The sequence below is a fragment of the Aethalodelphis obliquidens genome, unplaced genomic scaffold, assembly GCF_003676395.1.
Source record: "Aethalodelphis obliquidens isolate GAN/ISIS:26980383/991018 unplaced genomic scaffold, ASM367639v1 scaffold36, whole genome shotgun sequence".
NCBI classification, from domain to species: Eukaryota; Metazoa; Chordata; class Mammalia; order Artiodactyla; family Delphinidae; genus Aethalodelphis; species Aethalodelphis obliquidens.
This window is the reverse complement of record NW_020837980.1, coordinates 15,664,344-15,677,167: the sequence shown is the minus strand read 5'-3', so window position 1 is coordinate 15,677,167 and position 12,824 is coordinate 15,664,344. Positions and strand designations below refer to the sequence as shown.

The 12,824-nt window shown below is 41.5% G+C and overlaps 1 protein-coding gene across 2 annotated transcripts in view; it reads left to right on the top strand.

Annotated features, from left to right (window-relative positions):
* DERA (deoxyribose-phosphate aldolase) overlaps positions 1-12,824 on the top strand; it is a 112,340-nt gene that overhangs the window by 12,364 nt on the left and 87,152 nt on the right. The window contains exon 1 of one of the 2 annotated variants that reach the window (XM_027129509.1): positions 3,542-3,673. The exons of the other annotated variant lie outside the window; for it this stretch is intronic. The gene's annotated coding sequence lies outside the window, so the exon portion shown is untranslated. Of the gene's footprint in view, positions 1-3,541; positions 3,674-12,824 lie in introns of those variants that run through there. 2 annotated transcript variants of the gene reach the window in all.

The following is a 12,824-nucleotide window of genomic DNA, read 5'->3' as shown; positions in this document are numbered from 1 at the left end:
ATTGGGGGGACAATCAAATAGTGCTGTCACCTACTGTATGGCTTAGGGAACTCTGCTCAATATTATGTAACAACCTAAATGGGAAAAGAATTTGAAAAAGAATAGATACATGTATATGTATAACTGAATCACTTTGCTGTACACCTGAAACTAACACAACATTGTTAATCAACTATACTCCAATATAAAATAAAAAGTTAAAAAAAAGGAATGAATCATTTAAAGTAACTGAACCATATATTAAAAAAAAAATAGTGCTGTCAGGAGGTGATGAATGGGTTTAGCCACATAGGAATTCTTACAAGACTGGAAGTGGAAATGTCTGTTAAAATCTGTTAAAGTTGCATGTCAAATAGTTGAATTAAGTAAATATGCTTTTCACTCTAAAGATTTTATATACGGCATCATAGAAGTAGCTTGAGTTTGGAATCATAGAGAGCTGTTTGAATCTTAGCCCTGACATGTGCTGTGTGACCTTGGATAAGTACTTTAGTCTCTGAGGTTCAGTTTCCTCATCTATAAAATGGACCTGATGTCTTCGTGGCAGAATTAGTGTGAATATTCAATGAGAAATATAGTTACATCACGCTTAACTTGATGAGTGACCAATAAATGGTAGCCATTATTCCAGTAATCTTCCGAAAATACAGCTTTCATTGTTTCACCTCCTCTGTTAAAGGCTTGCTTCGTTTCCTCTGCTGTTCACTACTCATCTCCTGAGGTCCTTTGCCTTGTCTTATGGCACCTACTGATTTCTGTCCTGTGTTTGCATGTTGTAGTGATGCTTTATATAATAAGCTGCTCGAGGGTAGCATCTGTGTTTGTTGGGTCTCTGTGTCCCTCATATTACATAGAACAGTAGTTTTCATGGTGCCTGTAATTGTTTGTATTAGTGTTTGTTAAGTGAATGAATAAAGAAGCATCAGTGCCTTTTCTAGCAACTTACAATGCCTGTTGTGCGAAGCCCAGACATTTTGCTCTCTCTTTGAGGATCCTGGATCATTTGGCCTGTTCCTGTTACCCACACCTTCCTCCTTGGAGGTCAAGCTTAAATCCCTCCACTCTCCTGAAACCTTCTCTTTTTTTTTTTTTAATGCGTTATGCGGGCCTCTCACTGTTGTGGCCTCTCTTGTTGCGGAGCAAAGGCTCCGGAATGAAACCTTCTCTTATTTCTCTTGTTTAGTAGATGTCTTTTAAATTATTTTGATTTTTTTTTCTCTGTAACTTTGCTTCTCACCATGTTGATTACCTGTTCCTTAACACCAAAGATGATAACTCCTACATAAGAGGCATACCTGCCTGAAAACTTTGGAAAATGAATCAGTGTGGAGGTTTTACTCTTTCAAAGTATGAATGAAAAATGTTTAAAATTTATGCCATTTAGGATGAAATTTTCCTAAACTTAAGTATCTTTTTTTTTTTTTTTTGCGGTACGCGGGCCTCTCACTGTTGTGGCCTCTCCCGTTGCGGAGCACAGGCTCCGGATGCACAGGCTCAGCGGCCATGGCTCACGGGCCCAGCCACTCCGCGGCATGTGGGATCTTCCCGGACCGGGGCACGAACCCGTGTCCCCTGCATTGGCAGGCGGACTCTCAACCACTAAGCCACCAGGGAAGCCCTAAAAGATGTTTTTGCCTAATAGGTAGTATATAGTCATCATAGAAATTTTAAAAAAATGTATAAATAGAATGAAATTAAACTTGCCCACTATCATACCATGGAGAAGCAGAACTCTGAAGGTTTAGTCTCTGTGTGAAGTAGAGTGCACTGGGTAAAATTTAATTGTTTTTTGGCGACTTGGAGGCTCGTCATTACAAGCATGTTAAGTCCTTGTAAGCACTCTGTATCGTAAGTACTCAGTAAATATTAACTTTTAGTAATAAAAGGTATAAATGGACTCCTGAGGCTTTTAGAGCCACTTTTCTCTGAAGTGCCTGGGCTGCTCTGCTTTTTCTGGTTCACTGAGTGTATTTTTAATAAAGTTTTTGATTCCTCTCGTGTGATCAGGATGTCACTCTTCTGCTATGGAGATCTCCACCTTCTGACTTGCTGTTTTGAATATGCACTAGGCTAGAAACAAGAGCATCGAGGTTTCTAGAACTGTGAGAAAACTAAGAGCAAGAGGGTTCTGAGTGGAGGTTCCAGCGGCCTTCCACAGTTGGGGTCTGCAAGAGAATTAAGCCTTAATGCCCTAAGGCATCCATCATGTATAATGAAACAGTTTTTCTCTGATGCATTTGGAAGGGTACTAGTTCTCTCCTGGGAGGAATGAGAAAGTAGTCATTCAGATTTATTATTTGTTCTCTGGTTCAGATGAGGAACTGTGGTTAAGAAAGCCTAAGGCTCTCCAGTGAGTCGGGTGCATAAACGCCATCTGTGATGCTGTGAAACCTCTATTCACAGATCAGGGCCCTTCTCCATTTTTTTTTTTTTTTTTTGCGGTACGCGGGCCTCTCACTATTGTGGCCTCTCCCCTTGCGGAGCACAGGCTCCGGACGCGCAGGCTTAGCGGCCATGGCTCACGGGCCCAGCCGCTCCGCGGCATGTGGGATCTTCCTGGACCGGGACACGAACCCGTGTCCCCTGCATCGGCAGGCGGACTCTCAACCACTGCGCCACCAGGGAAGCCCTAGTCAGTACCATTTTTATCCTGACTTTACAAAGTGAGGGGGCTGGGTTTTGAGAGGTAAGGCATCTTGCCTATAATCGTATAGCTGGCAAGAGTGGTGGGCTGGGACTCAGCCCTAGTCTGTGTGACTTGGGAGACTGCTCTTGACCTGAGAGCTACCTTGCCTCTTTATATACTTATTTTTAATTTTTCATACTTACGTTTGTTATTCTTCATAAAACCTCACATTCCATATATGACCAACAGCTAATTACCAGTCTTAATTGGAAACCAATGAAGGTAGACAGGAAATCTATAGATAATGTCCAAATGTTATTTTAATTAATAATTTTAAAATTCTTACTCATTCTTCTTATATAGGGGTTTAAAAACAAGAGACAAAAAATGATTACTTTAAAATTCAACTTTTTATATATTTATAATTTGGATTATATGGTGGACATGCCATGGGCAAGCAATGAGAACAGGCAACGGCCAGGGACCTAGAGCGTCCTGTCTGGATCATTAACCCCTGGGTAATCAAGGGTTTAGCAGGTGTTCAGCTGCTTTAGCTGGTTTAATCAGCTGGTGTTACGGATACTGCTTATGGAGCAGGGGAAATTCTGCCTCTGGGGCACCTGCCTCTTGCTGTGAGCTTTCCCCTGAGCTGTCTGTTTGGAGGGTGCCTTTCCCCTTGTTTAAGAGCTGTCTGGGACAAGAATAGAAAATTCCCTTCCCACCAACGTGTGAGAGATGGATGGTGTAACGAACCACTTTTCCTAGGAAAGTTACCTTTAATAAGTACCAAGGAATGACAGCTGTGCAATTTGAAACGTTTAACCAGAGGGAACATTGGGTGGTGGGGAGCCTTCTTGCTCTTCCCGAAATCTTGCCATTTTGACTTCTGTCCACTCTGCTGGGTTTGGCTGACCTTACGTAAGTCTCTCAGTCTTCTAGGTCTGTAGCTGTTAAATCCTCCCCTGCAGACTGGAGTCGCCTTGTCTGCGAAACTTGGACCAGATCCAGCTCCTGTGGCGAGCTGACTCAGTCACGTGACTGCAACAGGTGCTTTCAGTTCTGGAGCAGGCGGGGTGGGGGTGGGTGGGGGGGGGGATTGGGGGGGGGGGTCTGTGTTCCTGGGGTGCACCCCCAGGGGGAATGCTTCCTGAGGAGCGTGGCTGCAGAGATGCTCTTGTAGAGCTGACTCAGCCTAACTTCCGAGTTGACAAGTCTAATCACTTCTTGTTTAAAGTAGGGGTGCTGGTGCTTTCACGTTTTTGATGACTTGTCACAGAGCACCTCAAAGCCCCGGCAAAACCAGCCCCCTTGTTAAAAACCTGTGCCACAAAAGAACTTCTTCCCGAAATTGCAGAAGGCTATCAGGTGCTGCCTTGGGAAGCAGTGTTTTGAATCAGCACCCAGCACGTGGTGATTGCCACTCGAATTCAGTTTTGAACAGAGGTTCCCAGGCAGTGTTGGCAGTCACGGTGCCCCATAATGTGACGGGGCTGGTTTGTTGGTTTTGGAAGGCAGTGTCAACTGGAGCCCTGTCTGCTTACAGTCTTTTATTTTATTTTATTTTTTTAACATCTTTATTGAAGTATAGTTGCTTTACAATGGTATGTTAGTTTCTGCTGTATAACAAAGTGAATCAGCTATACATATACATATATCCCCATATCTCCTCCCTCTTGCGTCTCCCTCCCACCCTCCCTATCCCAGCCCTCTAGGTGGTCATAAAGCACCGAGCTGATCTCCCTGTGCCATGCAGCTACTTCCCACTAGCTATCTATTTTACATTTGGTAGTGTATATATGTCCATGCCACTCTCGCACTTCATCCCAGCTTACCCTTCCCCCTCCCTGTGTCCTCAAGTCCATTCTCTGCGTCTGCGTCTTTATTCCTGTCCTGCTTTTTTTTTTTTAGATTCCATATATATGTGTTAGCATACGGTATTTGTCTTTCTCTTTCTGACTTACTTCACTCTGTATGACAGACTCTAGGTCCATCCACCTCACTATAAATAACTCAATGTCATTTCTTTTTATGACTGAGTACTATTCCGTTATATATATGTGCTACATCTTCTTTGTCCATATTTTAGCGCATGTTAGATGCCTGCTGTTTTAGGGGTACAACTACATCCCAAGCTCCTTCTGCATGTGTTCAAATATATGTATTTAAACATAGATAAAGGCATTACTGGAGAGTGGGCGACTGTGGTATGTAGGGATGTGGAAAGCGTTTGATATTTTCTGCAAATAAGAAGGTAGTGAGAAGATGATAGAAGGCATGTATGGTACGTACAGTAGCTATGCAATAAATGTTTATTTAAAAAAATTTTATTTTTCTTTCAAAACTTAGTTCACTTTGGGTTCAAAGGTTGATCTCGTGTCCCAGTGTGAGAATTTGGGTATGTAGTTCGAGACCATCCAAATTAAACTTTTCTGCAAATAAATACATATGTTGGGAAGTATAGCCTTTTATTTATTTTTTTAATTTTTTTCTGGCTGCGCCGCACGGCATGTGGGATCTTAGTTCCCCAACCAGTGATCAAACCTGGGCCCCCTGCAGTGGAAGTGTGGAGTGCTAACCACTGGACTGCCAGGGAAGTCCAGTATAGCCACTTTTTTGAAAGGAAATTGGCCTTTGAAGTCAGACTGCCTGGGATTCAAATCCTGATTCTTCTACCCATGATTTTTGAGTTTTCACACCTAAAACAACGTGGTGAATAAAAGCTAGGCCACAGGGTGAAGATTAAATGAGGCATTACATGTAGAGCAGCAGGCATGGTGCCTGGAACGTTGTGAGCTACAATAAGGATTACTTACCGTTCTCTTTACACAGGATATAATAGGAATGTTGGAAAGTTCTGACCTCAGCGCCGAAGAATAACTGATTGTGAACAAGGATATTTGCCAACTGGAATATAACATGGGGTTGTGAGGGAGAAGTTCAAAGGGTCTGGGGCAGCTGGAGCCCCAGTGTGTACTAGAGTGTAATGGGGTTGAAGTTTGTACTCAGTACTACCTTTATTGTGATTTGCTTCCCTTCATATGGAAATATATTAAAGGTAGTTATCATTGGGGGCTTTTCCCCCCAATGGGAATTTATCCATCCTAAGTTCTTTTATTTTTTAAATTTCTATTTATTTATTTATTTATTTTGGTGATCAGCGTTTTTGAAAACTGAGAAATAGCCAGACTGTAGAGTGTTTATGGGATAAGTCTCATTGGTGCCGTCCTATGACTGTTTTAGGTAACTAATCACAGACAAGTGCTCATACACTATTATTTGAGAACAGCGATATTTTTTGGTAAAAGTGGACATTGGTTTCAAAATCGAAATAAACAAATTTTAATAGCAAAATCGTAGTGATTCTCCAGAGGTCATTTAAAAAATATTTGCCTAAAAGGTGAAGTGTCAGGAATAATATGAACTCATAAACTTCCATTAACATATTTATTCTTTCTTTTTTGTGGGGAGATTAACATACTTATGTAAATTTAAAGCAAGTAGTTTTTATTATTATTTTTAGTTCTATTACGTAGCCTTTAAATTATGCTTACGATATTTTGGTAGGATTAGTTGTGTGCAGGTCTGTTCTGGCACGTAAGGGTCCTTGCAGACTCTAGCGTGTGGGACTAGCACAACGTCCAGCATGGGTAGCAGCTTTATGAATAATGTTTTCTATTAAAAAAATAAAATGCCCAGAGCATTTTGGGATGCTTTCAGATTTTAATTTAGGAAAGTCTGTAATCAAGTCTGTCATCGAGAGGAAAGAGTTAAATAGGTTTTCTCTGAGGCTCTTGGCTCCTAGAGTAATTAATCAAATCTTCCCAAAGGACTGAGAGGTGGATCTTTACCAATAGGGGGCCAAAGTTTTCCAGCTGCTGGATGAACTTCTCCGAGGTCTAACGATTGCTTCTGAACACTAGGCACACTTAGGGGCTTGGAGAAACTGTTTAGAAGCTTTCTCAGAGTACATTGAATTGAAAGGCTACGTATTTGGAAATCCAGATGTGGTTTAGTAAGTTTGATGATGTGTCTTTACGAGAGTGTACAGTAGAGTGGTAAAACCAAGATCTTCGCGATGAAATGTCTTGTAATATGGGAAACTGTTAACACATTTATTTAAGGTGGTAATTTGTCTGAAAGACATGTGGTTTCCAAATTCGACAAGCATATACGAGCCCATGACGGTTCCTAACTTGCTTTGCCTGGCAAAGTAACAGGTATAGAGACTGAAGAACCAATGCTTGATTTAGGCTGATAGAGTGAGTCTGTGTTAAAAAGGCAAAAAATAGCCTAGGTAGAATGTAAAAGAAAACGTAAAGGGCTTTTTGTCTTCTTCCTTCTTAGATTTTTTTCTGCTATCCTTACAAAGCAAAGCGTCTGGGATATGGTGAAATGTCAGTTATATTGTAAGTCCATGTGTTAAGGCTGAGTCCAGAATGTGAGTTCTGGTGGTCTATAGAAAGGAGATGCTGCGCCTTTTAGGAGTACAATGGTATACTTTCCAATCACATTTCTGAAATAGAGGGAAAATGCAATATGGGAATGCCTTGTTTTATTGCACTTTAGTGTACTTGGCAGAGGTTGTGCTTTTTACAAATTGAAGGTTTGTGGCAACCCTGCGTCGAGCAAGTCCATCCTCACCATTTTTCCAACAGCATTTGCTCATTTCTTGTCTCTCTGTCACGTTTTGGTAACCCTCGCAACATTTCAAGCTTTTTCATTGTCATTTTATTTGTTACGGTAATCTGTGACTTGGGATCTTTGATGTTACTATTGTAACTGTTTTGGGGCGCCACGAACCACACTCGTATAAGATGGCAAACTTAATCAGTAATCGTTGTGTGTGTTCTGACTGCTCCACCGACCTGCCGTTCCCCGATCTCTCTCCCTCTCCTCAGGCCTTCCTATTCCCTGAGGCTCAACAGTATTGAAATCAGGCCAATTAATAACTCTACAATGGCCTGTAAGTGTTCAAGTGAAAGGAAGAGTCGCACATCTCTCATTTTAAATCAAAAGCTAGAAATGATTAAGCTTGGTGAGAGAGGAATGCTGCTAGGCCTCTTGCACCGAGCAATCAAGTTGTGAATGCAAAAGAAGAGTTCTTGAAGGAACTTAAAAGTGCTACTCCAGTGAATACACAAATGACAAGACAGGAAGCAGCCTTATTGCTGATATGGAGAAGATTGTAGTGGTCTGGATAGAAGATCAAACCAGCCACAACATTGCCTTAAGTGAAATTCTAATCCAGAACTAGGCCCTAGCTCTCCTCAATTCTGCGAAGGCTGAGAGAGGTGAGGAAGCTGCAGAAGAGAAGTTTGAAGCTAGCAAAGGTTGGTTCGTGAGGTTTAAGGAAAGAATCCGTCTCCACAACATCAGAGTGCAAGGTGAAGCAGCAAGTGCTGATGTAGACGCTGCAGCAAGTTATCCAGAAGGTCTAGCTCAGATAATGCAGGTGGCTACACTAAACGACAGATCTTCAATGTAGATGAAATAGCCCTATTTTGGAAGAAGGTGCCATGTAGGACTTCCATAACTAGAGAGGAAAAGTCAGTGCCTGGCTTCAGAGCTTCAAAGGGCAGGCTAATTAACTCTCTTGTTAGGAGCTAATGCAGCTGGTGACTTTAGTTTGAAGCCAGTGCTCATTTACCATTCTGAAATCCTGAGAATTATGCAAAATCTACCGTGCCTGTGCTCTATAAATGAAACTGCAAAGCCTGGATGACAGCATATCTGTTTATAATACGGTTTACTGACTATTTTAAATCCACAGTGAGACCTACCGCTCAGAAGAAGAAAATATTCCTTTCAAAATATTACTGCTCATTGACAATGCACCTGGTCACCCAAGAGCTCTGATGGAGGCGTACAATGAGATTAATGTTGTTTTCATGCCTGCTGACAACAACATCCATCCTGCAGCACATGGATTAAGGAGTAATTTTGATTTTCAATTCTTATTATTCAAGAAACACATTTTGTAAGGCTGCCATGTGATTCCTATGATGGATCTGGGCAAAGTAAATTGAAAACCTTCTGGAAAGTATTCACCATTCTAGGTGTCACTAAGAACATTCATGATTCATGGGAAGAGGTCAAAATATCAACATAAACAGGAGTTTGGAAGAAGATGATTCCAACCCCCATGGATGACTTTGAGGGGTCTAAGACTTCACGGGGGCGAAGTAACTGCAGATGTGGTGGAAATAGCAAGATAACTAGAATTAGAAGTGGAGCCTGAAGATGTGACTGAATTGCTGCAATCTCATGATAATACTTGAACGAATGAGGAGTTGCTTCTTATGGATGAGCGAAGACAGTGGTTTCTTGAGATGGAATCTACTCCTGGTGAATATACTGTGAAGAATCTTGAAATGACAACAGAAGAATTAGAATATTACATAAGCTTAGTTGATAAAGGCATGGCAGGGTTTAAGAAGATTGAGTCCAATTTTGAAAGAAGTTCTTTTGTGGGTAAAATGCTGTCACAGCATTGCATGCTACAGGGAAATCGTTGGTGAAAGGAAGAGTCAACTGATGCGGCAGACTTCATTGTGGTCTTATTTTAAGAAATTCCCACAGCCACTGCAACCTTCAGCAACCAGGACCCTGATCAGTCAGCAGCCATCAGCTTCATGCAGGACCCTTCACCAGCAAAAAAGATTACGATTCACCAAAGGCTCAGATGATGGTTAGCATTTTTTAGCAATAATTATTTTTTAATTAAGACATGTACTTTTTTTTAGAAATAATGCTATTGCACGCTTAATAGATTACAGTACAGTATAAGCATAACTTTTATATACACTGGGAAACCAAAAAATTGTATGACTTTATCGCGATATTCACTTTATTGCAGTGGTCTGGAACTGCACCTGCAGGATCTCTGAGGTCTGCCTGTAACGGGATGGAACTTAGAGAATTACTATAGAGAATTTAGTCTTATCTAAAGAGAGTTCTAGTTTTTGCCTTTGGCTTTGGGAGGTAATCTCTAAGTCCTTGAAATGTCCTGCCTGATAGGAGTGGTTTGGGGCCACACCAGATGACCTAACAGTGTGGTTCATGGTGAATGCCTTGGGTCGTGGGTATCAGGGGCACGGTAACCATGTCTTTATGACCAAACCCTCATAAGAACTCTGGATGCCGAGGCCCAGGTGAGCTTCCTTTGTTGGCAGTACTCTGCATATTACCGTGCATTGCCGCCGAGAGGAGTTAAAGCTGTTCGTTATTCCACTGAGAGGGGACAGCTGGAATCTCTGTGTTTGGAACTCTGCTGGACTCTGCCTCGTATGTCTCTTCCTTGGCTGATTTTAATCCATATTCTTATGCTGTGATAAACCGTAACTGTGAGTATACTATTGACAGCTTTTTAGCTTTCAGTGAGTTCCAGAAGCCCTTTTAGTAAATTATCAAACCCGAGGGTGGTCTTGGGGGCCTCCCCACCCCACTACTTATAACTGATGTGAGAAATGAGTGTTGTCCTTGGAAAATTCCTCCAATTTTTTTATCAGTAAAAAGCGCATTAGATGCTTTTTGGGCATGAGTGGGGTTTCTCAACTATAGGATGATCCTGCTGGGGCATTTCATTGAAAGACTCCCAGCTGTTCATTAACTTTGGGTCTTTCTTCTTGGCCTGGTCCGTTTCTGCGGAGTTGAATCCTCCAGTCTTCTGCCTGGGGGAACAGAAGCTACACTACTAGTGTTCTGAGGGTAGAGGAAGGGAAGGGAGCTGGTGGTAGCTCTGGATTTCAACTTTCACTGTTCCTTCTGTTTTCTCTATGATAATCTTGACGGCAGAAGTAGTACAGGGTGTTGAGAGAGCACGTGATTAGGGACACCTAATGTACATGGGGTGTCAGGGAAGGCTTCATAGAGAATGATTAAACTGATATCTGAAGGATGAGAAAGGAGCTTGCCAGGTGAGAATGAGGGAATAGTATTCTAGGCAGAAGGCTTATAAATTTGAGTAGATATATCAGTATTACTTGGGAAAGGGGAGCAAGTAAGTTGTCAGTTTGTTACAACCGTCTATATAATCAGAAAAGTGGCACCAGGGATGTAATACCAAAGGTGATTTGTAGATTGAAGGGAATCCCTCTTTTGGTGGTTAGTAATATTAACTAATTAATACCATGTCTTCTTCAGATATGTAAATAAAGGCAGTGAGGTTCTAAATGAAGTTCTTGCTTAGGAGTCAGGATTTAAACTTACCACATTGGGTGTGAGAAGTTGGACTTTGTGAAGAGTTGAATGTTTACATTAGTCATAAGTTTTCTTGTTAATTTGTCTTAAGTTGCTTGTTGACTTTGTCTTCTAGATGTCACTTGAGGTTTGTTTGTTTTTTGTAGTGGTAATATGACCAATCAGAGTAGTTTTAAGTAGATGCTGAAATTTAGATTAGCTGTTACTTGTACCTAAGTATTCAGATGGCAAACTAATGGTTTGCAAGAACTTTTGAATTTGCCTTTAGAATCCTAGGGCAGATTATAATGACACTTCCCAGGTTTAAAACTTTGAAATGTCTCCCGGTTTTCTGTTGAGTTAGATATAATTGTCTCAATCTACCAATCTTCATCTTTCAGGCTTTGTTTCTGTTTCTATCTGATATGTACTTGATGCTTCAGAAAAGAAAAAAAAGTTGGATTTTTCCTGAACTAAATTTGAGTTCTTCCGCCTTAGGGTCTTGCTTCCAATGCTGCTCTTTGCCTCCTCAGCTACCCGCCACCTCCATCTCTACCTCTTCATAGCTGTTGGTGCAGTTCTTCCAACATGACTTTTTTTTTAGTTCCCCCCCCAGCAAACGCTCACTTTCTCTTAAACTTCCATAGCACCGTGCCCCTTGTTTACTCATTAAAAAGGCAGAAGAAGGCTTAAGGTCCTCATTTCTACTCTTATTTTCACATCTCTTGGGTGCAAGTTATCTAACTAATTTTGGCACCTGGTGTGATAGGACTTACTAAATCAGTTTATAGCTGACTTGAATTCAGATTCCTGTTTATTTTCCCGATGATCTGTTTTCAGGTTTTCTCAGTCTGCTTTAGAGAATGCATATGTGTTCTAATATCCCCATTTTATTTACCTCTGTATTTGACATTGTAATTTGATATCAAAGGCAAAAGAGCCTACCCATTTGGCCCTGTTTTTTTTTTTCCTTTTGACTATTTCTTTCAACTGTTTTAAACTAACTTATTTTTTTCCTCCCAGGTTTTGAAAGAAGTAAATGTTCGTTATACAGAATTGGCAGCAACTGGGCCGTAGTTTTCCCCCCTTTCCATTCTATCTTACATACCAACTGATCAAATCAATTAACAGGGGTTCTCCAGTATTTCACATGTGGGGTCCTCTGTCTAAATGTCAAGATTCTCTGTGACCTGCTACCACCTTATCTATGCCACCATATCTTTATTTCCAGACACAACTTTTGGTCATTGTTATTGTTCTGTGAACAGACCATCACCATTCCTATATTGGTCTTTATTCATATTATACCCATTTGAAATATCTTCCCTCTCCTTGACTTGCAGTTAATTTCTGCTCATCTATCAGGGCAATTAGGACTGTTGAAAGCTTCCTTGGCCGGCCTAGCCTTCTCATAGTGATGGAGTGTAGTGACGGAGTTGGAGCCAGAACCCAGTGTCCTGCCCTTTTCTGTACCGTCATGTCCTCTGTTTACCACTCCTGCCCAGATCCATTGAATGATGACTGTCACACCAAGCTGGCTGGTTCTTTCCTCCTTGGCAATGATGGCTTTCTAACCTGGTGGGGAAGTTAATCAGCGAAGACCTATATCATCACACCAGCTGTACTATAAAAACATTGTGAAAGTGCCCAGCACAGTCAGTGCTCCATAAACAGTTGTCCGTGGTTTTCCAACTCCAAATCCAATAATGCCCATATCACAGAACCAGAATCTGGAATCCCTTTCTTCCAGGGCAGTGCTGTGTATCCAGAGCTGGTGCCCCTCGTGCTCCTCTGAAGCTCCTAACGTGGCAGCCTAGTACAAGGCCTCAGTAGATGGCCTGTGGGTTCAGTCGTGTTACCACCGTGCTGTTAAAAGTTTTACGGTAAACTCACTTGGAACTCTAGTAAATTAGAAATGAAATGGGTGGGAACTCTTGGATATTTTAACCGCCAGGAGGACATTTCTCAAACAGCTTTGATAAGTGGACTGCTGAGGAAAACTATACAGTCCCAACCTGGC